This window comes from Schistocerca nitens, chromosome 4 (assembly GCF_023898315.1).
Source record: "Schistocerca nitens isolate TAMUIC-IGC-003100 chromosome 4, iqSchNite1.1, whole genome shotgun sequence".
In the NCBI taxonomy this organism is placed as follows: Eukaryota; Metazoa; Arthropoda; class Insecta; order Orthoptera; family Acrididae; genus Schistocerca; species Schistocerca nitens.
In genome coordinates, this window is record NC_064617.1 from 272,784,909 (window position 1) to 272,812,725 (window position 27,817).

At 49.3% G+C, this 27,817-nt stretch overlaps 1 protein-coding gene across 1 annotated transcript in view; it reads left to right on the forward strand.

Moving 5' to 3' along the window:
• LOC126252248 (translation initiation factor IF-2-like) overlaps positions 1–27,817 on the forward strand; it is a 97,400-nt gene that overhangs the window by 9,362 nt on the left and 60,221 nt on the right. The window lies entirely within an intron of this gene.

Here is a 27,817-nt window from a genome sequence, read left to right on the forward strand (position 1 = left end):
AATCACGGAAAACCTAAATCAGGATAGCTGGAGACGGGATTGAACCGTCGTCCTCCCGAATTAGAGTCCAGTGTGCTAACCACTGCGCCACCTCGCTCGGTTTCGTTTACGAAATCCATAGGCGAGAATGTCAATTTAATCAGATACCAAACGATTACAGAGAACGGACGAACAGAACCTGCTTGAAAAAGGCTACTTGCGCAATTTTCGCTTTATGACATTAAGGTGACGGCGCCACCTCGCACATTCTCCAGGCGCGAAGTGTGTAGTGTTTTGTTATTTACATCGTTTAATGGTAATATATAACAGAGATAATGATTACTCAATTTTTAGCTCTATCAAAAATGTTTAGCAAGTATAACATTTTCCCGCAGTTATGGGAATAGAAAGATTGTGAAAGGGGGTGTAGCTCAGTCTTAGAGCATTCGACTGCAGATTGAGAGGTCCCCGGTTAAATCCCTGGTGCCCCCTTTATCTTTCATCATCTCGAAACAGAAATCACGATTGTCGCTGTAACTTGCAAATACATGTTTGAGATGCAGTCCGCACGCCATACCGAAGGCTTTGGAGCAACATTTCAATGGGGGGATCGAAGCCCAGGGACTTGCATGTCACAGTCCTCCCGCTATGAGGTCGAACTGTACGAAATCCACTTGCTTGGAGGAAGAATCTTGTACTCTGAATTTTATCGAATATGGTAATAGGCAAAAGTTTTCGTGTACTGCTGCACGGAGAAACAAAAACTGGAGGAGCTGGGATTTGGACCCAGGACTTTCTGCATGCGAAGCAGACACTCTACCACTAAGTTACAACCACGCTACAGCAAATAAATCTGGGACTAGTCTCTCGTAGAACCTGCTGTCATTATTTCTTAGGTTTGAGCGATACAATACGTGTTAGAGGAACCTATTCAAGCATAGAACTAAACAGCGTCGACTGTGGCACAACGGTAGCACGCCTGACGCCAGGTGAGAAGGTTGCGAGATCAAATATAGGGGTCACAATGAAATTTTCGTTTCCGGAAGCCGTAGGCGGGCATGTCAGTTTAATCAGGTATCAAACGATTACACGGAACGGAGGAGCAGATCCTGCATGAAAAAGGCTCCCAACGCGATTTTCGTGTTCTGACATTAAGGTGAACGCGCCGACTTTGTTGTTTATATACACTCCTGGAAATGGAAAAAAGAACACATTGACACCGGTGTGTCAGACCCACCATACTTGCTCCGGACACTGCGAGAGGGCTGTACAAGCAATGATCACACGCACGGCACAGCGGACACACCAGGAACCGCGGTGTTGGCCGTCGAATGGCGCTAGCTGCGCAGCATTTGTGCACCGCCGCCGTCAGTGTCAGCCAGTTTGCCGTGGCATACGGAGCTCCATCGCAGTCTTTAACACTGGTAGCATGCCGCGACAGCGTGGACGTGAACCGTATGTGAAGTTGACGGACTTTGAGCGAGGGCGTATAGTGGGCATGCGGGAGGCCGGGTGGACGTACCGCCGAATTGTTCAACACGTGGGGCGTGAGGTCTCCACAGTACATCGATGTTGTCGCCAGTGGTCGGCGGAAGGTGCACGTGCCCGTCGACCTGGGACCGGACCGCAGCGACGCACGGATGCACGCCAAGACCGTAGGATCCTACGCAGTGCCGTAGGGGACCGCACCGCCACTTCCCAGCAAATTAGTGACACTGTTGCTCCTGGGGTATCGGCGAGGACCATTCGCAACCGTCTCCATGAAGCTGGGCTACGGTCCCGCACACCGTTAGGCCGTCTTCCGCTCACGCCCCAACATCGTGCAGCCCGCCTCCAGTGGTGTCGCGACAGGCGTGAATGGAGGGACGAATGGAGACGTGTCGTCTTCAGCGATGAGAGTCGCTTCTGCCTTGGTGCCAATGATGGTCGTATGCGTGTTTGGCGCCGTGCAGGTGAGCGCCACAATCAGGACTGCATACGACCGAGGCACACAGGGCCAACACCCGGCATCATGGTGTGGGGAGCGATCTCCTACACTGGCCGTACACCACTGGTGATCGTCGAGGGGACACTGAATAGTGCACGGTACATCCAATCCGTCATCGAACCCATCGTTCTACCATTCCTAGACCGGCAAGGGAACTTGCTGTTCCAACAGGACAATGCACGTCCGCATGTATCCCGTGCCACCCAACGTGCTCTAGAAGGTGTGAGTCAACTACCCTGGCCAGCTAGATCTCCGGATCTGTCCCCCATTGAGCATGTTTGGGACTGGATGAAGCGTCGTCTCACGCGGTCTGCACGTCCAGCAAGAACGCTGGTCCAACTGAGGCGCCAGGTGGAAATGGCATGGCAAGCCGTTCCACAGGACTACATCCAGCATCTCTACGATCGTCTCCATGGGAGAATAGCAGCCTGCATTGCTGCGAAAGGTGTATATACACTGTACTAGTGCCGACATTGTGCATGCTCTGTTGCCTGTGTCTATGTGCCGGTGGTTCTGTCAGTGTGATCATGTGATGTATCTGACCCCAGGAATGTGTCAATAAAGTTTCCCCTTCCTGGGACAATGAATTCACGGTGTTCTTATTTCAATTTCCAGGAGTATAGTTTAACATCTATGAGATATTGATTATGCAATATTTTGCTCGATTCTACGTCTTTAGGAAGGCCGAGTATAATCATTTTCGCTATATTAGCGGAATGCGAGCAGTGTGAAGGGAGTATAGCTTGGTCTTATCCATGTCTGCCTGAGGAAAAGGCAGTGTGTAACCTCCAGCATTGCGGCGTTCTGTGGCGGCGATTTGCTTGTGTCTGTGAGGTGACTCGCAAGCTTACAACGTACCCTTAGCTGTAATTGCGTAGAAATTATGGAATAATGCATCCGACAAATGTAGAAGATACAGTGAAGTTTACTTTTCATTCGAAGTTTGTCAAACCACGTTTGTTCGAAGTACAGGATCTACATCTACATGGTTACTCTGTAATTCACACGAAAGTGCCTGGCAGAGGGTTCACCGAAACGTTTTCATACTAATTCTCTACCATCCCACTCTCGAATGGCGCGTGGGAAAAATGAACACCTAAATCTTTCCGTTCGATCTCTGATTTATTTTATTATTATGATCATTTCTCCCTACGTAGGTGGGTGTCAATTTTTTCGCATTCGGAAGAGAAAGCTGATGATTGAAATTTCGTAAATAGATCTCGCCGGAAAGAAAATCGCCTTTGTTTCAGTGACTGCCACCCCAACTCGCGTATCACATCAGTGAAACTCTCACCCCTATTGCGCGATAGGAGGAAACGGGCTGCCCTTCGTTGCACTTTTTCGCTGTCCACCGTCAATCCTACCTGGTAAGGTTCCCATACCACGCAGCAATATTCCAGCAGAGGACGGACAAGTGTAATGTAGGCTGTCTCTTTTAGTGGGTCCGTCTCATCTTCGACGTGTTCTGCCATCATAGCTCAGTCTGTGTTTCGCCTTACCCACAATATTATCTATGTGGTCTTTCCAATTTAAGTTGCTCGTTATAGTAATTCCTAGGTATTTAGTCGAATTGACAGTCCTCAGATTTGTGCCATTTATCGTATATCCAAAATTTATCGGATGTGGATGACCTCTCACTTCTCTTTGTTTAGTTCCAGTTGGTTCGAAGGAACCGCTAAGATCACAGCTGATGATATTTTTGGAATCTACTTCTCGCTGGTGACAAGTAGTGTTTTTGTGAAGCTTACCAACTCAGAAGCCCCTACGGTAGATTCCCTAACTCTATCGCAAACTTCGAAGTTTAAGTAGAGAGATGCCCAACTCTGTGATGTTGCCGTTACGCCTGCAGGACTTGATATCCGCGTAGTGTGCATTTTTAATTCCCTTTTGAGGCGTCAGCGGAAGAAATAGTGTACGAAAGCCTAATGGCAGGGTGTTGAGTAATTTGGCAGAAAACTTTTTAAAAGACCACAAATTCCTGTTCTTAACGGAGTGGGACAGGTAGAGATAGAACTGTTGGAACACATTCACTCATATCAACGTAAGCGACCTATTATTATTTACAATGGGCAACCGGAAACGTGCTTCGGGTGTGGCGCGGCGAGCAATGTCCGCGCACGGTGTATACAAAGACGCGTGGCCAGATACCTACTGGCGAAGTCGCAAGCCCCCCAGTTGCAAAGGCGCTGCCTCTAACATACGCATCGGCGGTCGCGGTACTCAAACCCGAGACTCCAGCCGTAGATGTGCCTTCAATTTAAGAAACTTCAGACACTGTCGCATCGGCGGTCACTGCACTTAAATCCTCGATTCCACCCGTAGACGTCCTTTCCAATGAAGAGATTCATACAGACTCGTCCATGGAATTGAGTGGCGACGCAGAATTAACGGTAAATAATCAAGACAGAGTAAAATCACCTGATGTCCACCCTTCATATCAGGGTAACGAGACCACTGAGGAGACAGGTTTTACCTCCACAGCTGAGATAACCTTCACAAAACTGAAAAATTCCGATGCTGACTGATTCGGAAACACCGAAACGCACCCATTACAAAAAGAAACGGAGACTGGACGACCAGGATGCGAACCAAGCGGCCCCACAACTGCGAGACAAAGCACGAAGGATCAGTAACCAGATCCGACAGAAAAATCCTTAGACTGCTGACGCAAGCCAACTTGCGTCAGGTTCAATGGATGCTGAAATACCAGTCTCACACCAACAGGCGCGAGGTGACACGGTCTGCACACTGCACTGAATCTCCGTGTAGAAGAGAAAGCGGCAGAAACCTTGTACCCCCAGGGGTCTCACGGTTCTTTCGTGAGTTCGTGCGTGGCACACATGGGGCCCCGGGCTATTGCAGCTTATTCTTATTCCCTAGCCGCTTTCCCTTCTCCCTCTCTCCCTATCCCCGCTCCTTCCCCAAATGGCTCAAATCGCTCTGAGCACTATGGGACAACATCGGAGGTCATCAGTCCCCTAGAACTTAGAACTACTTAAACCTAACTAACCTAACGACATCACACACATCCATGCCCGAGGCAGGATTCAAACCTGCGACCGTAGCGGTCGCGTGGTTCCGGACTGAGCGCCTAAAACCGCTAGACCACCGCGGCCGGCCCGCTCCTTCCCCGTTGCCACCTCCTTCACCTCTCTCCGTGTTCGGTGTTCTGCTTTATGTCGACCTAGCTATTCCACCTGTTTCCTGTATTGGTTGCAATTTTGTTTCTTTTGCCAGTTCTTTCACCCTTTTGACGGTTCGGTCCCAACTTTAGGTTTGACCTCTACTTCAAATGTTAGTGAACTTCTTCGAGCCCTTCTGCTTAGAGGTAGACTTGGGTGTTGTTTGGCTGGAGGGACGGAAGAAGTCTTCTTCGGAATACTATTCCTGGCCTTTCCTGCGTGCCAGTTGTGTAGTGGGTAGCTTCGCCCCTGGAGGCGAGATTTTGACAGTTTGTTGCATAGCGGGACAGGGGGATGGTGATGCTACCTTGACACTGGGTGACTTCACATCCTCAGAGCCAAATCTGAGGTCGCATGTCTGCGGAGCCATATCTTTTATGGAGCGAGGGGTAACAAGAACTGAACTTTAAGTGCCAGACGGGAAAACACAGGGTTTGCAATTAGCCAGTAACTTGCGAGCTAGTGGGTAAGGCACTTTTTCCTTTACCCTAATCTCTTTAACAGCCCGCTCATCTAGAGACACGGGACAATCCCGAGAAGAGGCGGCTTGGCCGCCATTGCAGTTGATACAGCGGGGAGGAGGCGGCAGACATTCGCCCTCGTGTGCATCCCTGCCACACATTACGCATTTTCCTCAGGTGTCGACTAGACGTTCTAGGGTGCATCAGATTCGGAATGTAAGGCCGGACTGTGATGATTTCGTAGCCTGCTTTAATCTTGGACGGCAGCACCACCCTATCAAAGGCGAGGAAGAGAGTGCGTGTTGGCACCAAGAAGGAATCACCTTTTTCATGACACGATGAACGGCAATGACACCCTGATCAGAGGGGTGAGACAGTATTTCAGCGTCTGTTAGACCGTCAAGCAGCCTGGTGTAAATTACACCACGGGTAGAATTCGAAGTTGATTGTGTCTCGATACGAACAGGGTAGCCATGGAGATGTGAGGCATCAAGAAGTAGTAGTGCTTGAGCATCAGAAGCCTTCTCCGAAAGCAAAGTGCCATTCCGTAAACGAGAACAGGATTTCACAGAGCCAGCAGTGCCATCAACACCTTTCTGAACAATAAACGGATTGTCTGTGATGAAGGACTGACTGTCTTCAGTACGTGATACCACAAGGAACCGCAGTGTAGCAGGATGGGTATTCAAATCAGTAGGCTCATTACGTTTTCATTTCGTCGACGTCGATGGAGATGAGTGACTCGTTACGAGGAAATCCCTGTGATTGCCAGAGTATCTGATGGAGCACTCCTTCCATCTGCGGGCCCGCTGGACAAGGGGGCGCACCTGCCTTAGGTGATTGTTCACACTTCAGGTCACACCTCCCGAACACCTGATGGAGGGACGAATGGGCAATCTGGGCAGGTTACAGCTAAGGCAATCACCCCTCCCTGGGCCTGGCCTGTACCAGGGGGTACGTGCGAACCCTACCTGTCTACCCACAGCTGGGAATTACGCGTTACCCAGTCACCTTTTACATGTCAGACATGTGAGCTGGCCTTCAGGAGCGCACAGGGAGGAAGAAGAAGGAAGAGGATCCTCAAACGCCAAAGCGGAGGAACGAGAGGAGAATGGAAACGAGGAAAGGAAAAAGGAGCCAAAAAGAAAGTTGAGACTGTTCACAGGTCAGTAACAGAACGCAGAACATTCCCAATAATACTCCAGGCATGTTCTCCAAGGGAGGGGAAAAAAGAATAGCAAGAGGATAGACATTCAGCACGGAAGGGAAAAAGTGCTGCTAAGGCTGGGGCCCTGTGGTAGCCAAGCACGAACTCGGTAAAGAGTGGCGAGCCCCCTGGGATGCTCCATGAAAGTGTTTTTTATTTCCAGATTTAAGGTTCTCCATTCGTCTTGGAGTAGGGACAAGTTGGTTGTGATTGGGACTCCTTTTGCAGTCTTCACGGTCTGTGACCCCATGATCGCCCCCCTTCTTCCAGTTTTTAGATTTGGTCTCACCTTTTATGCTTATACTGTGTCTGTTTAATGTTCATTCTTTTATAATTTGACTCCTTTGACTGAATCCGTCCACTTAACAGTCACTCTTTCTTATGTAACCCCTTTGGAATTGAGGGTCTGATGACCTCGCCGTTTGGTCCCATACACTCTGAATCAATCAAAAACCTTGTACCCCACCACGCTGACAGGGCACAGGAGTGGTGGAGAACGACGATACGGCCACGACTCAGAAAATGGAGACTGACTCATTCTTGTCCAAAACAGCAGTACACAACTAAACAGGGGAGCATTACGGACGCACCTATTCTGCAACAAACTTTCTACTGCCTGCCACCTAACAGCGAGCAGTAACCATCAGACTGCACTTCTAACTTCTGCACGAAACGCAAGCCAATGAAATAGCTACTTCAAATGTAAATAAGATCCAGTCTCGTCTGCGACTGTGCATTCTCCAAGATCTGTTACATGCCGCAGATATAGATATTTTACTGCTACGGAAGTGGCTAACATCGAACTTTGACATAACCATTACACACAACGCTATCACTAATCCGGGAAATTGAGTAAATTTAGGTTGGCTGGTTTGTTTAAAAGGGGGAGGGGGCAAGGGACCCAACTGCTTGGTCATTGGTCCCTTTTTCCTACTGAAACAATTCCAAAAGGGAAATAATAAATCTAACGAGGTGTACAGCACAACGCTGAGACGACGGGAAACAAGCATGAGAGAAGGAAGAGAACAGGACAAGTAAACAACAGACACGCAACGAACAGGTAGAGGAGGCTATATCATGAGAGTAGATTACCACAGCTGGCTGACCAAGAGAATAAAAAAGGAGAATCCAGCCCTCTGCAACATATTAAAACCTCTAACCAAGAAGCACAAATGTGGAGGACACAGAGGAACAAAGAACATGCACTAAAACTTGGATCGTATGCTGAAAGCCAACCTGATGTACAAAAAGTAAAACCAAATCAGCCAATGAAGTGTTGTCTGCTAAAATTAATGATGATGAGTCTGGTAACTGAAGATGATCTGAGAGGGCAGCCAAACGAGGACAGTGCAAAAGAATATGGGCCACTGTCACCCAGGCGCCACTTCAACATCGAGATAGGTCTTTATGAAGCAGGAGATGGGCGTGGGTGACCCAAAAGTGGCCAATGCAAAGCCGACAGAGAACCACATAGTCCCTGCGGAAGGCCCTCAAGGAACACTTCCAGACATTCATAGTCTCCTTAATGGCATACAATTTGTTGGGCATACTGTTATACCAGTTTATCTACCGAAGCCGAAAAACCTTGCAGTGTAATAAGGAACGCAGGTCAGTTAGAGGAATGGCTATCTCCATAAGCGGTTTCCGCGTAGCCGGTTTGGCCAGCCTGTCATCTAGTTCATTGCCGATGTGTCCGATGTGTCCGATGTGTCCGATGTGTCCGATGTGTCCGATGTGTCCGATGTGTCCGATGTGTCCGATGTGTCCGATGTGTCCGATGTGTCCGATGTGTCCGATGTGTCCGATGTGTCCGATGTGTCCGATGTGTCCGATGTGTCCGATGTGTCCGATGTGTCCGATGTGTCCGATGTGTCCGATGTGTCCGATGTGTCCGATGTGTCCGATGTGTCCGATGTGTCCGATGTGTCCGATGTGTCCGATGTGTCCGATGTGTCCGATGTGTCCGATGTGTCCGATGTGTCCGATGTGTCCGATGTGTCCGATGTGTCCGATGTGTCCGATGTGTCCGATGTGTCCGATGTGTCCGATGTGTCCGATGTGTCCGATGTGTCCGATGTGTCCGATGTGTCCGATGTGTCCGATGTGTCCGATGTGTCCGATGTGTCCGATGTGTCCGATGTGTCCGATGTGTCCGATGTGTCCGATGTGTCCGATGTGTCCGATGTGTCCGATGTGTCCGATGTGTCCGATGTGTCCGATGTGTCCGATGTGTCCGATGTGTCCGATGTGTCCGATGTGTCCGATGTGTCCGATGTGTCCGATGTGTCCGATGTGTCCGATGTGTCCGATGTGTCCGATGTGTCCGATGTGTCCGATGTGTCCGATGTGTCCGATGTGTCCGATGTGTCCGATGTGTCCGATGTGTCCGATGTGTCCGATGTGTCCGATGTGTCCGATGTGTCCGATGTGTCCGATGTGTCCGATGTGTCCGATGTGTCCGATGTGTCCGATGTGTCCGATGTGTCCGATGTGTCCGATGTGTCCGATGTGTCCGATGTGTCCGATGTGTCCGATGTGTCCGATGTGTCCGATGTGTCCGATGTGTCCGATGTGTCCGATGTGTCCGATGTGTCCGATGTGTCCGATGTGTCCGATGTGTCCGATGTGTCCGATGTGTCCGATGTGTCCGATGTGTCCGATGTGTCCGATGTGTCCGATGTGTCCGATGTGTCCGATGTGTCCGATGTGTCCGATGTGTCCGATGTGTCCGATGTGTCCGATGTGTCCGATGTGTCCGATGTGTCCGATGTGTCCGATGTGTCCGATGTGTCCGATGTGTCCGATGTGTCCGATGTGTCCGATGTGTCCGATGTGTCCGATGTGTCCGATGTGTCCGATGTGTCCGATGTGTCCGATGTGTCCGATGTGTCCGATGTGTCCGATGTGTCCGATGTGTCCGATGTGTCCGATGTGTCCGATGTGTCCGATGTGTCCGATGTGTCCGATGTGTCCGATGTGTCCGATGTGTCCGATGTGTCCGATGTGTCCGATGTGTCCGATGTGTCCGATGTGTCCGATGTGTCCGATGTGTCCGATGTGTCCGATGTGTCCGATGTGTCCGATGTGTCCGATGTGTCCGATGTGTCCGATGTGTCCGATGTGTCCGATGTGTCCGATGTGTCCGATGTGTCCGATGTGTCCGATGTGTCCGATGTGTCCGATGTGTCCGATGTGTCCGATGTGTCCGATGTGTCCGATGTGTCCGATGTGTCCGATGTGTCCGATGTGTCCGATGTGTCCGATGTGTCCGATGTGTCCGATGTGTCCGATGTGTCCGATGTGTCCGATGTGTCCGATGTGTCCGATGTGTCCGATGTGTCCGATGTGTCCGATGTGTCCGATGTGTCCGATGTGTCCGATGTGTCCGATGTGTCCAATGTGTCCGATGTGTCCAATGTGTCCGATGTGTCCAATGTGTCCAATGTGTCCGATGTGTCCGATGTGTCCAATGTGTCCAATGTGTCCAATGTGTCCGATGTGTCCAATGTGTCCAATGTGTCCGATGTGTCCGATGTGTCCGATGTGTCCTGGGGTCCAGATAAACACCATTGAACGACTGGACCGTTCCAGGGCACAGATGGACTCTTGGATGGTCGCTACCAAAGGATGGCGAGGGTAGCACTGGTCAATAACTTTGAGGCCGCTCAAACAGTCAGTACACAGAAGAAACGACTCGCCAGGGCATGACCAAAAGTGCTCAAGAGCAGGATATATGGCCACCAGCTTTGCAATGGAAAGACTGCAGTCATGTGTCAAGGAGTGCTGTTCAATATGTCCTCCATGAACACAAGCAAAGCTGACGTGACCATCAGCCATCGAGCCATCCAAGTAAATCACTTTGGAGCCCTTGTACATGTCAAGAATTCAGAGAACGTGACAGCGGAGAGCTGCAGGGTTAATCGAGTCCTTAGGACCATGTTAAAGATCCAGATGTAGCTTCAGCCTAGGTTTACACCATGGAGGGGTACGTGAATGGACCTCGAGTAGAGGCAGTAAAGGGAAGGACTCCAGACAGAGGGAATGGGACACGAACCACAATCTTAAGCCATGACCTGGCCCGCCGATGCAGGAGATGAACTGCTGTTGGTGGCAAAAGGTGACAGTAATTCGGATGCTGAAGGAGGACTACAGATCTGTGCAATGTGACTGGCAAGCTTTAGTGCACGCCTAACCTTCAATAGACAGACTCTGGCCACAACCAAGACGCTTGTCACGTCCTTAATGCACACGTCACCAGTCGAACGCCACAGTAGTGCACTTGGTCGAATAAATGCAACGCCAAGGACTCTGCCGAACCATAAACCCGACTCCCACAGTCAAGGCTGGATTGAACAAGGGCTCCACATAGCTGCAACAAGGAAGAGCGATCTGCACCCTAGTTGGTGTTGCTCACACAGTTGAGGGCATTGAGGTGCTGCCAGCACATCCGCTTAAGCTGACGAAAATGAGGAACCCAAGTCAATCGAGCGTCGAAAACCGTCCTAAGAATCGGTATGTCTCCACTACCCTGAGTGGTTCGTCATTTAGGTAAAGTTCTGGTTCCTGATGAATGGTAAGACGCCGATAAAAGGGCACAACACACGACTGCGCAGCTGAAAACTGGAAGCTGTGGGCTAGGATCCATGACTGCACATTGTTGATGGCTCCCTGTTGACAGCTCCCTGTAAATGCCGCTCAGCAACACCAGGACTGGAGGAGCAGTAGGAAATGCAAAACTCGTCTGCATACAGAGGCGGTGAGATGGTCGTACAGCTACTGCTTGGCCTTAATGGCCACTAACTATAGAGACACACTTAATACAGAGCCCTGTGGGACTCAATTCTAATGAATACGGGGGCACTATGGTAGGCACAAACTTGAACACGCCACATACAGAGCAGCAGTAAAAACCCGGAGTGGACCCTGAAGACTACACTAATACAATGTGGCAAGGATATGATGGCGCTAGGTCGTGTCATAAGCTTTACGTAGATCAAGAAAGACGGCAACAAGGTGCTGGTGTCTGGAAAAGGCTGTTCAGACGTCGGACTCGAGGGACACAATGTTATCAGTGGTAGAGCGACCATGGCGAAAACTGCCCTGGCATAGAGCCAGTGGGCCCCGAACTCCAGGAGCCAACACAACCACTGACTTATACGTTCCAACAGCTTATAAAGAACGTTGGTGAGGTTGATGGGCTGATTGCTATACGCATCTAGCGGGTATTTACCGGATTTGAGCACTGCAATGGTGGTGCTCTCCCACCGTTGAGATGAAAAACGCTATCGCACCAGACCTGAAGATTATGAGATGTCGCTATTAGTCGGAGGAGAGATGTTTGATCATCTGACTGTGGTCCGATTTGGCGCAGTAGCTGTGTCAGGATCAGTTGGCAAGGGCGCTCTCTGTAAATGGATCATTATAGGGTTCACTGTCATGTTCAGTGAATGAGAGGAGTTTCCCTTACATGCGCCATTTGAGGATGTGAAATGCGGGGGGCGGGGGGGGGGGGGCGTAATTCTCTGATGCAGGGGTTCGAGCGTGGTGCTCAGAAAAGTGCTCGGCAATCATTTGCGTCGGTAGATAATACGCAATTGATGTTAAGGCCAGGGACATCTGTCAGGGTCTGGTACCTTTAAAGATGTCTGATCTTCATCCAGACTTGGGAACGTGACGCATGGCATCCAATGGTCGAGACGTACCTCTCGTAACGCTCCTGTTTCCGTCTTTTATAAGCTGGAGAACATGGACACAGATTCGTTTAAAAGCTATTAGGTGCTCTATGGAAGGGTTTTTTTTGGTGGGGTTTAAGGGCGCTCAACTACTGGGGTCATTAGCGCCCAGTCACTGTTGTTGGAGCACATGGAATCTAGTAAAACTGAAGGGGATGGGGGGACACCAGGAAGACCTGAAAAAGATGCAGATAAAATAAGTAAAAAGGTTAGATGTTTTTGGACAAGCCAGTCAAAGTTATAAAACGCAGAATACGAGCAGCTGCTCGAGCGTCAGCAGCTAAAATATCTGGTAAAGTAGATGGCAGGGACAGGACAACACGAAATTGACTAAAACGGGGACATGACAATAAAACATGGCGCACTGTTAATGCCTGACCACAAGGGCACTGCGGGGCTGGGTCACCGGAGAGCAGGTAGCGGTGGCTAAACCGGCAATGCCCCATCTGCAACCTGGTCAGAAGGACCTCCTCTCGCCGAGATGGTTGGGAGGAGGTTGTCCAAGCAGTTGGGAGCGGTTTTACTGCCCGGAGCTTGTTTCCTTGGAGGGATGACCAAGCATCCCACCACAACGACACAAGCCTCTTACAAACATCCCCACGAACGTCAGATGACGGGACACAATGGGAGGCTGGCCGAGGCAGGAGGACTGCAGCCTTGGCTGCAGCATCCGCAGCCTCATTCCCAGGCACTCCTACAAGTCCGGGAACCCACAGAAAGCTGACAGGAGAACCATTATCAGCGAAAGAATGGAGGGACTGCTGTATCCGTTGAATCAAGGGATGGACCGGATAGGGAGCTCCAAGGCTCTGAAGAGCACTGAGGGAATCAGAGCAGAGTACATACGATGAATGGCGGTGGCGGCGGGCATACTGAACGGCCTGATGGAGAGCAAAAAGCTCGGCCGTGAAGCTCTAACATTGGTCGAGGAGCCGGTATTTAAAGGTGGCGGCCCCGACGACAAAGGCACAGCCGACACCATCGTCAGTTTTGGAGCCATCGGTGTAAATAAAGGTGTGACCGGCAAGTCGAGCACGAAGTTCGACAAACCGTGAGCAATACACTGCAGCCGGAGTACCCTCCTTCGGGAGTGAGCTGAGGTCGAGATAAATATGAACCGGAGCCTGGAGCCAAGGTGGTGTCGGGCTCTCACCCTCTCTGAAGGTGGTAGGGAGGGCAAAATCCAATTGTCGAAGCAGGCGACGGAAGCGGACTCTGGGGGGCAGCAGGGCAGACACATACAACCCGTACTGACGGTCGACAGAATCGGCGAAGAAGGACTGGTAAGAGGGGTGGTCGGGCATAGACAACAGCCGGCAGGCATACCGACACAGCAGTACGTCGCGCCGGTAGGTCAATGGTAATTCGGCAGCTTCAGCATAAAGACTCTCGACAGGACTAGTGTAGAAGGCTCCGGTCGCAAGACTTAACTCCCGATGGTGGATGGAGTTGAGACTGCGTAAGAGGGATGGCCGAGCGGACGAGTAGACGAAGCTCCCATAATCCAGCTTCGATCGGACTATGGACCGATACAAGGAAGCAGGACAGTGCGATCCGCTCCCCAAGATGAACCGCTAAGAACTCTGAGGACATTAAGGGAACGTGTACAACGGGCCGCCAAATAAGAGACATGTGGAGACCAACACAGTTTCCTGTCCAACGTGAGCCCTAGAAACTTAGTTGTTTCCACGAATGGGAGAACAACGGGACCGAGATGTAAGGATGGCGGAAGGAACGCTTTATATCGCCAAAAGTTGATACAAACCGTCTTCTCTTCAGAGAACCGGAAGCCATTTGCCACGCCCCATGAGTAGAGGCTGTCTAGACAACGCTGAAGGCAGCGCTCCAGGAGGCATGTTCTCTGGGCACTGCAGTAGATCGCGAAGTCATCGACAAAGAGAGAGCCTGAGACATTAGGTGGAATGCAATCCATAATTGGATTGATCGCGATGGCAAAAAGGGCTACGCTCAAGACGGAGCCCTGAGGCACTCCGTTCTCCTGGTGGAAGACGTCGGACAATACGGCACCCACACGTACCCTAAAACTTTCGATCCGTTAAAAAGGAATCAATAAAAAGGGGCAGGCGACCACGTAGGCCCTACCTGTGCATAGTGCGGAGGATACCTCCTCTTCAACAGGTATCATAAGCCTTCTCCAAATCGAAGAACACAGCTACCGTTTGGCGCCTTGGCAAAAAGTTGTTCATGATGAATGTCAACAAGGTCACAAGGTGGTCAACAGCGCAGCGGCGGCGACGAAAGCCGCATTGGACATTAGTAAGTAGCCGTCGAGATTCAAGAATCCAGACTAACCGAGCATGAACCATGCGCTCCATCACCTTACAGACACAGCTTGTAAGAGAAATGGGGCGGTAACTAGAAGGAAGGTGTCTATCCTTCCCGGGTTTGGGTATAGGAACAACGACGGCGTCACGCCAACGCATGGGGACCTGACCTTCGGTCCAGACGCGATTGTAGGTACGAAGAAGGAAGCTTATAATCGCTGGAGAAAGGTGTGCCAGCATCTGAACGTGAATGGCATCTGGCCCCGGAGCAGAGGACCGGGACAGAGGACCGGGACAGAGGACCGGGACAGAGGACCGGGACAGTGCAAGCGCACGTTCGAGTTCCCGCATAGTAAAGGAGGCATTATAAGTTTCCAGATTCAGCGAGTGGAAGGAAGGTCGCCGAGGCTCTTCTGCCTCTTTCCTGGGAAGGAAGGCAGGGTGGTAATGGGCGGAGCTTGAAACCTCCGCGAAAAACCGGCCGAAGGCGTTGGAGACAGCCACAGAATCAACGAGGACCGCATTACCTGAGGTCAGGCCAGGTACCGAGGAGTGGGCCTTAATGCCCGACAGCCGGCGCAGGCCACCCCAGACGACAGAAGAGGGAGTAAAACTGTTGAAGGAGCTGGTGAAAGAGGCCCAACAAGCTTTTTTGCTGTCTTTGATGACTCTACGGCATTGCGCTCGGAGTCGTTTGTATTCAATACAATTCGCCAACGTAGGATGGCGGCGAAAGGTGCGTAAAGCACGTCGTCGAGCACGGATAGCGTCCCTACAAGCCTCGTTCCACCAGGGGACGGAAACGCGACGTGAAGAAGAGGTAGTACGAGGAATGGACCGTTCGGCAGCATTGATGATAACAGCCGTGAGGTATTCGACCTGACTGTCACAACTGAGAAAATTGTGGTCCGGAAAGGTCGCCAGGGAGGAGTAAAGTCCCCAGTCAGCTTTCGGTATGTTCCAGCTCGAAGGACGTGGGGATGGGGTGTGGTGCAGGAGACGAACGACACAGGGAAAGTGGTCGCTCGAATAGGTGTCAGAAAGGACATACCACCCGAACCGACGGGCAAGAGTGGTAGAACAGATCGAGAGGTCCAAGTGGGAGTAGGTATGAGTAGAGTCCGAGAGGAAAGTCGGGGCGCCAGTATTGAGGCAGACAAGATTGAGATGGTTTAAGACATCCGCCAAGAGTGAGCCTCTTTGACAGGATGCAGGAGAGCCCCAAAGGGGATGATGGGCATTGAAGTCGCCAAACAATAAAAACGGCGGTGGAAGCTGAACCATCAGGTGCATCATGTCAGCCCGACTAAAAGCAGACGATGGAGTGTAGATGGTACAAACTGAAAAAGTAAAAGCAGAAAGAGTAATACGGACAGCTATTGCTTGGAGTGGGGTGGTCAATGGGATGCGATGGTAATAGACATCGTCTCGAACGAGCAACATGACCCCACCATGAGCTGGGACACCGTCCACAGGGGTTAGGTCATACCGCTCCGAGGTATAGTGGGTAAAGGCAATACGGTCAGTCGGGCGCAACTTGGTTTCCTGGAGACCAAGGACAAGCGGACAGTGCAGGCGGAGGAGCAGTTTTAATTCCTCCCTATTAGATCGAATACCTCTTATGTTCCAATGTAACAAGGTCATCGCTAGTCAAAAAGTTGGGGCAAGGAGACGGGGGAAGAGCTGGTCACCTCGACGGCCGCGGAGGGCCAGGTTGCGAGGGAACAACGCTACAACCGGCGGGAGGCGGATCCGGTTCCATCGAGTCGTCGCCAGCTGCGGCCGCTGTCCCTGGTTGTGTAGGAGGGGCAGCATCATTTGCCGACGAGAGGCCAGCTGAGCGCCTGGCAGCAGAGCGTCCCGGCGAAACTGAGGACGGCCGGGAGCAGCGACTCACGGATGGAGCGTCAGACGAAACGCGCCGGGGTGGAGAGGGGGATAGAGACTTCTTCTTGGAGGCCTTCTTGGAAGGCCGAGGAGGCACAGGGATGGTGGGCTGGATCCGAAGAAGGTCCTCACGTGCGGGGTCCGTTTTGGAACGCCGGACCTCAGAAGCTGGGGTCTGGAACGTTTCCCCGATGGACGCCTGAGAAGAGGATCGCTTCTCAGGTGGCGGGGGGAGAGGAGGAGGAGGAAGGGTGGCCCCTGGGGCAGAGGGGGTGGGGGCCACGGGGGATGAGGATTTCGAAGGGAGGGATTTGGGAGGCGGAGGCAGAGCCCCCTGATGGGCGGAGGAGGGACAGGATAGAGCTGAGGATACTGCGGAAGGAGTGGACACAACTGAGGCAAACGAAGTGGTCAACAGCACGGGATGGAGGCGGTCATACTTCTTCCTGGCCTCAGAATAAGAGAGCCGATCCAAAGTTTTGAGTTCTTGTATCTTCTTCTCCTTCTGATATGCAGGGCAGTCTGAGGATCTAGGCGAGTGGATGCCAGGACAAATAACGCACCGAGGTGGTGGGGTGCATGTATGTTCCTCACGAAGAGGACGTCCACAATCGCCACAAAGGGGCTCAGCCTCACACCATGACGACATGTGCCCAAAGCGCAAACACCAAAAAGAGCGCATAGGAGGCGGGACGTAGGGTCGCACGTCGCACCGGTAGCACATCACCTTTACCTTCTCCGGGAGAACGTCCCCCTTGAAGGCGAGGATAAAGGCCCCGGTGTCGATGCGACGGTCTTTGGGGCCGCGGTGGACTCGCCGGACGAAATGCACGCCTCTGTGCTCCAGGTTGGCCCTGAGCTCCTCATCAGATTGCAGCAGGAGGTCCCGATGAAAAATAACCCCCTGCGTCCTATTTAGTGCCAGATGCAGGACAATGGACACTGGGATGTCCCCTAGGCGGTCGCACGCCTGGAGCGCCGCCGACTGTGTGGCAGAGGTGGTCTTTATAAGAACGGACCCCAAACGCATCTTACTGAGAGCCTCGATTTCCCCGAAGATATCCTCAATGTGCTGAACAAAGAATATGGGCTTGGAGGTGGCGAACGTCCCCCCATCCGTTCGAGAACAGACCAAATAGCGGGGGAAGTACTTCGCCCCAAGCCGGCGGGCCTGCCCCTCCTCCCAGGGAGTGGCCAAGGGGGAAAGGGCAGGAGAACCAGAACTAGAAACAGTACCTTTTCTTTTGAAAGACTCGGCCGCAGAGCGACCTGATACGTGTTGACGTTTCATCTGCGAAACGTCCGCCCCGATACCACCCACTCCGACCAGGGGCTCTCCCCACGGGCGCCACCCAGCCTCAGCAAGGGCCACCTGGCAGGATGACTGTTGCCGGGAGTCCTGATGCCCCAAGGAGACGGGCATCTACTCCTTGGCCGACGTGGGGAGGGTGCAGCTCAGGTATCGGCAGTACGATCCCTGTGTTGTCAGGGGGCTACAACCTAGAGGGTACATGACGACCCCACCACAACGGGCTGGCTACCGTGCTGGATTTCTGGTGCCATGGAAAGTCCATCATGATCGTAGGTGCAGATGGGGACGCACTATGGGCGTAACTTGTACATCCCATCAGGCGTTTAGGCCCAATTTGAGGAATAGTGGGTATGGCTACAACGCCGGTACAATGCTGAGTGCCAAGGTCTTAGTGCACTTAGGACCAGTGGTACACCACGTAAGGCGTCCTTCCCCAAAAGGCTCGTACTTCTGTAGAATTTTGAAAAATGGAGGTCAAACCCCAAGGGGGACCATCACATGTAAGGCCGAAACGGTTGAAACTCCTTTTAGTCGCCTCTTACGACAGGCAGGAATACCTCGGGCCTATTCTTACCCCGGACCCGCAGGGGTGTCTTCCCAATCGTCAGCCCAACATTATCAACAAAAGCGGGCATTTGATGAAATTTGTCAGTACCGGGATAGAGGAAGAAGAGACGGGGATACGGAATTGGGCTGCTATCGGCGTTAGTGGCGCCAGAAACCAGCAATAACAATAGTACAAAAATAAAGTAGCGCAATGGTAGCACCTGTGACACTATGTTAGAAAGTTTTGTCTTTACATTACGTCGGGTTCATAATTAAATTTTCGTTCACGCAAGCCATAGCCGAGTATGTCAGTCTAATTAGATATCAATCGATTACACTGATCGGACTGTCAGACCCTGCTTGAAAGGCTACTACTGCAATTTTCGCATTCTGAAGGCAAGACGAAGGCGCCGACTCGCACTTTCTCCAGGCACGAAGCGCCTCGTGTTTTTGTAGTTTAATCGTCTATTCTAACATCAACAGAGATACTGATTATGCAGTATTTTGCTTGATTTGAGATATAATCTTTTGCTATGTTCTCGAAATACAAACCAATGAGAAAGGTAGTATAGCTCAGTCGTAGAACATTCGACTGCAGATCGACAGGTTCCCGTTTCAATACGGGTACCCTTTCATTTCTCAGTTCTTCGAAAAAAAAAAAAAAAAGAAAAGAAAAACATGACTATTGTCGCTACCAATTGCAAATGAATGTTTCTTATGTACTACTCACGCCATACCGAAGGCTTTGGAGGAACATTTGTATGGGGGGCATCGCACCCCAGGGTCGTATAAGTCGGTGGTGGTGGTGGTGGTCGTCGTCGTCGTCGTCGTCGTCGTCGTCGTAAGACACCTAACAGCACGAAATCCGCTTGCTTGGGGGAAGTGTCTTGCACCTTGCATTTTCCAGAATATATTGTTAAGCATGTACTGGAGCCTGAAGAAACAGAAGTTCGGGGAACTGAGATTTGTACCCAGGACTTTCTGCATGCGAAGCCGACACTACCACTTTTCTCCCCTTCTTTTTCGAGCCTCCCTTCACCCCCTACGGCTTATCCTTTGGCTCAACGTATTTCAGCTAGCTTCAGTGCTGTAGCCAAATGAAATAGACCTCTGCAGGTAAGAAAATTCAAACCATTCTTTGTAATGAGAAATATAAATTTTCTTGTTCCGAAATAACTGTCAGAAAATGCACTATTGACGTTTCTTCAAACGTACATCCACGAAATCTTCTGAATAACAACACACAAAAAATTAGCAATAATAACGCAAACTTAAGATTATGTGTACACAGAATGGTCAGAGGTCTGAAGTAAGTCCCTGTTCACACGACTTCCAACCACCACCCCACCCTATGGCTTGGGCCAGGATGAAGTGTTGTCTACTTCCGAGATGATGTGTATTGTGAGCCCTTGGTCCAGTGGTAATCAGCGTGCATTCTTAACTTCTACTCGCGTGTTCCCGTCCAACCGTATCTTTTTTATCACATGTTGCCCCTCGTCTAATGTTATGAGTGATTGAACATCGAAGGTAATTCGCTTCACATTCTACCCATCAGTAATAACAAACACTTCCAGAAACAATTGTGGAGGACAGCTCGTGGCTGCGTCTGTATCATTAGAGCTTACCCTCGAGCGTTTTCTCGCGCTGCAGCGGCTACCGGCCACTGCAGACGCCACCCGCGGCCTGAAGTCCGGCGCCGCTCCGGCGAAAGCGGCGCGACGCTGTCCGTGTATGTACCAACTGTCATTTTCGAATTTGAAGGTGTAGTTTTCATCTTTCAGCTAAGCACTGGAGTTTACGTATTTCGTTATCAGGAACTACGATTAAGCGTTGTAAAATTAGGTCGCAAATGGAAAAAGGTGCAACATCTGCAACACAATATTTACTACTGGTATAATAGGAGGGCTAATGCAGAGGAGGCAGCTCGGAAGATTTGAACTGTGTATTGAGCTAGTGCTATTGGGAAAGATCCGCCAGAAACAGATTTTCTTGTTTCAACTAAGATCATTCTGGCATTAATGATTTTCCACATTAAGGAAGTCTCGACTACTGACATAAGTGATGGGTTACTTGCATTCAACAGTCAAGGTTCAAAAGTCTGGAATAGGAGTACTGCATGCTCTAATCTAAGCAACAAAAGTCAACGGACTATTAGTGCAGTTTTACTTGAACGTAATCAGGTCGCCCACTGAGCATTCCTATGGAATACTGTTACTGGCGACTTGTTATATGCCCTTATCGTTAACTTCCTGAGAAGTAATGAAAGGCTGAGCCCTACCAAAAGACGTGAACTCTAACAAAGGGTAGTGTGAACATAATATTTCCCCATCTGATAGCTCCAGAAGTGTTTTGCACTACGATTTCTTCCCTAAGGGAGTGTCCATCATAACTGGACATTGCTGTCAAGAATTCTGACACCTGTCTGTCGCAGTGTAAAATAATGGGCCGACAAAACTACATCACGTGTGCTACTGCATGATAACGCACTGTTGATTTGTGAAATAAAACTATCCAGGACATTGATAGAGAAGTCATCTTTCAGGCACTTGGTCCTCACATCGTATACTCATAAAATTTTACGTTTCCCGCTCTTGTTCGATCAACCGTCAAGGCAATTTATTTCTAGACGAAAATGCTCTTCTAACTACCCTGGTTTAATGACATCGTTAGAACCTGTAGGTATCGACAGGCGTAGAAATTTTAATCTACTTTAGTATTGTCATATTGTGAAGGAATATACTACTGCTGATTAATTTCTCTTTGATGATTGCTGTTGTGATCAATAAAATGGTGGAAAACTCAAAATATTCACGGTACTAATACAAATTAAATTCAACTTACTACATAAACGTTACGACGGCAGTCCATCTTAATAAATTATGATGTGTCTAAGACGACTGTGCCTATTTTAACACTAATTAGTAAGATATTACCGACTTTTGACTTCGAAAAGGTCTGTATTTACTTCATTTCCTGTATCATACTCAAGTATTATGAAAATGTGGCAGCACATAGATAAAATTACGTATGCACCACAACAAAAGGTATAGCGGCATAAAACGAAAGTGGCATTATGAATTTTGCAGTATCATAAAGTTTTCGCTCTGACACTATGGGGTACTGAAAGTAACAAGATGAATTTTGTTCGAGCGCTGTCTTACGATTCCCTTATGGAGTTTCTATCTGCCTGCTTGTAGCTATGCTACGAAGAATTAAAAATCAGGCTTTCAGCGAGTCTCTAGAGGCGAAGGAAAGCAGCTTGAAATGGCAGGCAAGCAGTACCTCGGAGCTACGGAAGTGGTGCCGTGTATGTGTCTTACATACTGGACCAGTACCGCTATGACATAAATCGCAAAGTGAAAGACGAGAGTAGTTTTATTTCCCGTGTGGAACGACTTTCGTGGACTCTAAAGCGTTGACTGATATCCTTATATGACATCAAGAGAAAATCCTCATTCAATTGAAATGACACGATAATATCAGGTTACTTTAGAAGAATAGTTTTGTGCCATGAAGGAAGTAACTCGTCGGTCACAGAGTTGCCAAACATATTCCGCGTTGTTGCCTCGTTTCAGTTATACTACCAGAAAGGATACCAGCTGATGCGTTCTGTGAGTGACCTCAGAAGTGACTATAGTGTCGTCTCGAAGTTGCTGGTGGCAACTTAATAACTGCGACAATTATTTGTGTTTTACTGTCTGAATCGGACCGAAACCTTGAAAGAGTTTTCATCAGAAGCAATTCACAATTTTGGAGTTTCTCCAGTGGTTGAGTTGGCAACGTATCTTTGCTATCCAGTATTGTTATTGAGATCACTGTCATTGGCACACCCACCAGAAGACAGGCTTGACCTGGCTTCTTGTCACCTTTTCTGACGGATATTCTGCCACTGCTCGAAACTGAAGACTTAAGGTGAATTCGAATATTTCATATGGCGGAAATCTGGTATTTCTATTCTTCCAGCTTGAAAGCACAGAAAATGTTATAATAAGAGGCAGAAAAGTGCCTGTGAACCAACAATTAATAATGCAGTCACAATTAGTGAAATCTGACGAACTCCATCTGTCATCTGATAGTGAAAAAACTACATTTTTATCTGCACAGCACCGCAGTATGAACTCCAAGGTTTCGTAGGATTCCTATACTTAATTTAGTTGCGAGCTTTTTCAATGGCAGTAAAGGAGAAGCAAAACCATCGGAGTTGAAATATACTTTCCCAGCGGGGCTTGAATCTTTGGCTACAGTTGGAGCAGCACAACCACTGAGGTATGAATAATTAAAGTATTCAATCATTGCTGTAGTACAGGCTAGGGCAGAAAGAAGCAGGTTTCCCCACAAAGTAAACGATGAGAGACACTGTAATTAACCCATGAAGTAACCTTCTCGCAAACGTGAATTTTCCAAATGGCTGTCACTTATATTAATCACGAATTGTTCAGAAAATTGCTACTATATCTAGTGAAATCAGTAGGTTAATGCAGCTGCAGTCCGTCGTTATCACTGAGTTGCTAAACATTTTCCGAGTAGCACTTGAAATAGAAGTGTATCGCGTGTGTTCTTTCGGATATGTCCTAAAGAACAGACACGAAAAATTTGTTCATATACAGGGTGTTTCAGGAGGGATAGAACATACTTTAGCAGGTGGTGGCGTAGATGAATTGCATAAAAAATTCAATATAAATGTGTCCACCTTATATTGAACAGAGACATACAGCTGTTAGAACGTAACGCTAACTGTTATATCCTAGCCAGTAATGCCACCCGAGCCCGCTGCCAAAAGGTTGGCAGCATCAAAGTCCGGACGCCGTCCGCATAAGCAGCGCCAGCGAGACAGGAAATCGACGCAAGTCTGCGCGCGCCACCGCTGGCTTCTGGCTTCTTAAGCGCTGGAGTCGCGAGCGCTAGGACAGTTCTGTATTCGCCGCTCAGTTGTATACTCGCCACCGAATTGTGTACTTGCTAGTCAGTTGTGTGTTCATCGCAGCAGATTTGTTGTTTGTCGTCAGCCGACGCTGACCTAGCCGCTCCGACTCGAACTAGACAGATTTCTGTAGACCATGTTCACCACTGTGTTCTGTATCGTCGTTAATAAAGATAAGTACCGACTTTCATTTAATCCGAGTGTTTGGGTTTTCATCTTTCTGTTCACTGTTCCAGCGGACCGGTCGGCCCGCTATTAAAAGTGTGGCGGTGACTTTGTAAGCCGTTTCTACAGCGAATTGTTTGTCGCTACGAACGCCGCCACAAAACTGGCGACGAGGGCTTCCGAACTCGTGTGCAGGGCTGGTTCAACTTGTTTCTGGTTATACTAATTATAGCGATAAAATTTTGGGGGCTGGTTTAATTTGTGTTCACTATGTCTGCCGAATTACAACAGTTGACCTTGTTACAGAGTCAGCAAATACAAAGTCTGGTGGAAGCAATCGCCAAACAAGCGGCTAATCCTCCAACACAAAAGGAACAAGCACAGGCAGCACCGCCTTTCCGTGCTTTTGATGCATCAAGAGAAGAATGGCGAGAATATTTCGCGCAGTTGCAGGCGCACATGACAGTCTACAAAATCACGGGTACTGAGCGGCAGCTTTATTTAATTTCCACAGCAGGCGTGGAAGTCTATCGACTACTTTGTAAGTTGTTCCCGGAATCCAAGCCAGAAGCTTTAGACTATGACGTTGTTGTTAACAAGCTTGCTGAGTATTTCGAGTCGCGAGTTCATGTGGCAGCAGCCAGATTCAAGTTCTTCAGATTAAAGAAACTGCCACATCAATCTAATAAACAGTGGTTAACAGATTTACGGGGCCTCACCCGTCAGTGCCGATTTAATTGTGTGTGTGGAGCTTCCTACAGTGATGTCATGTTACGAGACGCTATTACTTAAAACATTGCAGATTCTCGTATTCGTGCTGCTATCTTAAAGTTGCCTGACCCGTCATTAGAGACTGTGATGAACATTATTGAAGCCCAAGATACTTTTGACTATGTTGAGTGTGAGTTAGATCAGCCATGTATTTCTCAAATTGCCTGTGCTAAGCAAGTTATGTCACGCCCGCGGCCCCTCCGGCAGAGTCAGACTGTAAACACTAGCCGGCCGCGTCATGTTAAACACATTCGTCAGCCGCGTGTGCAAAATGATAGACTTAAGTCTTGCCCTAGGTGTGTTCTTGCTCATCCTCGTGAACGTTGCCCGTTAAGAAACGCGGTTTGTCACTTTTGTCAAAGGAAAGGACACATCCAGACTGTTTGTTTGCGTAAACGCAAGAACAATTCTAGTGCTGCCCAGCCCATGGATATTCATGTTCTTCAAAGCCAGCCCGCCCAGAAGGTCGCGTTTAACAACTCTTCCACGGTTCGTGTGGGTAATAAACTTGTTCGCAGTAAGCCACCCACCCAGCCCTCTGCTATGCGACCCAAGCGTAATTCAAACGCTGTAAAAAGTAATGTACAGACTGCAAGTGAAGCGGGAGTAGTTGTTCCACCCGCCCAGCCCACGAGTTGTCGTAAGCAGCGAACACGCGCTAAACGCGCTGATTTTGTGTCTTCCGCCTCCGCTGCACCGATCCAGAGACAGTGTAATAAACTATTTGTGAACCTACGCATCCAGGATAAGACCTTCAATTTTCACTTAGACACTGGTGCGTCTGTGACTCTCATAAATAGTGCTACGTATGCGGCTATCGGCCGCCCTAAACTTTCAGCGGCAAAACATTCTTCGGCTACTTATAGTGGATAACAAATTCCTGTGTTAGGTGTATGTAGCGTGCCAGCCACATTCCGTGGCAATACAAAAACAGTTTCATTCACAGTGCTCCGCGCTACAGACAGTATAAACATTTTCGGATTAGACTGTTTTGACTTGTTTGGCCTGTCTATCCACGAAAATGTGTTGCAAATTAATTCTGTTGTTGTTCCTCAAGACAGCATAACCGATTTGTGTAAACAATACAGTGACATATTTAAAGACGAACTAGGTTGTGCTGCGAACTTTGCCGCTCATATTACGTTAAAAGATAATGCTCAGCCTCGATTTTTTCGTGCTCGTCCAGTGCCTCACGCCCTCCGGGCACCTGTAGCAGATGAACTTCGTCGTTGGCAAAACAACGGTGTTATTCAACCCGTTTTAGCGAGCCAGTGGGCTTCTCCCTTAGTTATTATAAAGAAACCGTCTGGCAAGTTACGTTTGTGTGCTGATTTTAAGTCGACAGTTAATCCTCAGACTGTCATTTATTCTTTTCCTTTGCCTAGACCGGACGAGCTGATGGATAAGTTAGGGGAAGCTCGTTTCTTTTCCAAAATTGATCTCCGTGAAGCATATTTGCAATTGCCCCTCGACGAGCAATCACAAAAGTATTTTGTCATAAACACGTCGTTGGGGTTGTTCCGTTTTCTGCGTTTGCCTTTTGGTTGTGCGTCAGCTCCAGCTGTTTTTCAGCGTTTTTTTTTGTCACAACTTCTGGCTAATGTGCCATCGTGTTGCAACTATTTAGACGATATTGTTGTGTCCGGTCGGACGCCTGCTGAACATTTCCGTAATTTGGAGTGTTTGTTTACAGTGTTGTCTCAGGCAGGCCTACGTTGCAACATCGATAAATGTTCATTTTTCCTTACGGAGATGGAGTATCTGGGACATGTTATTAATGCTCAAGGCATTCATCCCTCCCAGTCACATTTAGCAGCTATTCGTGATTTGCCCGCCCCTCGCAATCTGCATGAATTGCAAGCAGTTCTTGGCAAATTGACATATTAGGTTTATACCTAATGCATCACAGATTGCTGCACCGTTGCATCGTCTCCGCCGTAAGAATGTTCCGTTTGTGTGGTCAGCTGATTGCCAATCAGCCTTTCAGCAGCTTAAAGAGGCTTTATTGAATGATCGTTGTCTGGTCCATTACGACCCTAACAAGCCTCTGGTGTTAGCTTGTGATGCCTCTTCTTTCGGCCTCGGTGCTGTGTTGTCTCACCGAGTCGGTAACACCGAACGTCCTATTGCGTTCCCATCTAAATTGCTGAACAAAGCTCAGTGTAATTATAGCCAATTGGACAAGGAAGCGTTGGCTATTGTGTTCGGTGTCACAAAATTCCATCACTACCTCTATGGTAGACCATTCTATTTAGTAACAGATCACAAGCCCCTGACGTCACTGTTTCATCCGTCTAAACCAGTTCCTCAGCGGACAGCTCAGAGACTACAACGTTGGGCTCTTTTGTTATCACAATACCAGTATGAGATACTGTATCGCCCTACAGCTCAGCATGCAAACGCTGACGCGCTTTCTAGATTGCCGATTGCTGCGGATGATGTCTTCGATTCCTCTGACGACTCTTGCCATCAGATTGACGCCGATGAGCATCAGTCCCTCCGGGATTTTCCGATTGATTATCGTCAGGTGGCACGTGAGACAGCTACGGATCCTCATCTGAGTTTACTATTACGTTTTGTTCAACGTGGTTGGCCGTCCAAGGCAAAGGACATATCGGATCCTGTGGTTCGTCGCTATTATCCGCAACGTCATCTGTTGTCCGTTTCGCACGGAGTTTTGCTGTTACGCACCGAGAATGACCAGCTTCGTGTAGTGGTTCCCCAAGTGCTCCAATCCAAGGTCCTCGACTTGTTGCATCAAGGTCATTGGGGAGTGGTCCGCACCAAGCAGCTTGCCCGCCGTCATTGTATATGGATCGGCATTGATAAGCAGATAACGCAGATGTCTGCAGATTGTTCGACGTGTGCCGAACACCAAGCTGCTCCGCCTCAACGCTATTTTGAGTGGGCACGCCCTGCCGGTCCCTGGCAGCGAGTACATATTGATTTCGCTGGTCCATATTGGAATTCTCGTTGGCTCATCGTGATAGATGCATTTAGTAATTTTCCGTTTGTTTTGCCCATGCAGTCTACAACGTCTGCACGAACTATACAGGCGTTGACTTCAATTTTTTGTATTGAGGGTCTTCCAGAAGTTTTAGTGTCTGACAATGGTCCACAATTTACCTCTGCTGAATTTGAAAGTTTTTGTTCTGCCAATGGCATTCGCCATGTTCTTACTCCGCCGTTCCACCCTCAATCGAATGGTGCAGCGGAACGTTTTGTACGCACATTCAAGGATCATATGGACCGCCTTCGTGCTACGCACTCTCGTCAGCAGGCCCTCATCACGTTCCTGTCGTCGTACCGGACCACGCCACGCGACGGCCCTTCGCCTGCGGAGCTTCTCCACGGCCGTCGTCATCGCACCCTACTACGGTTG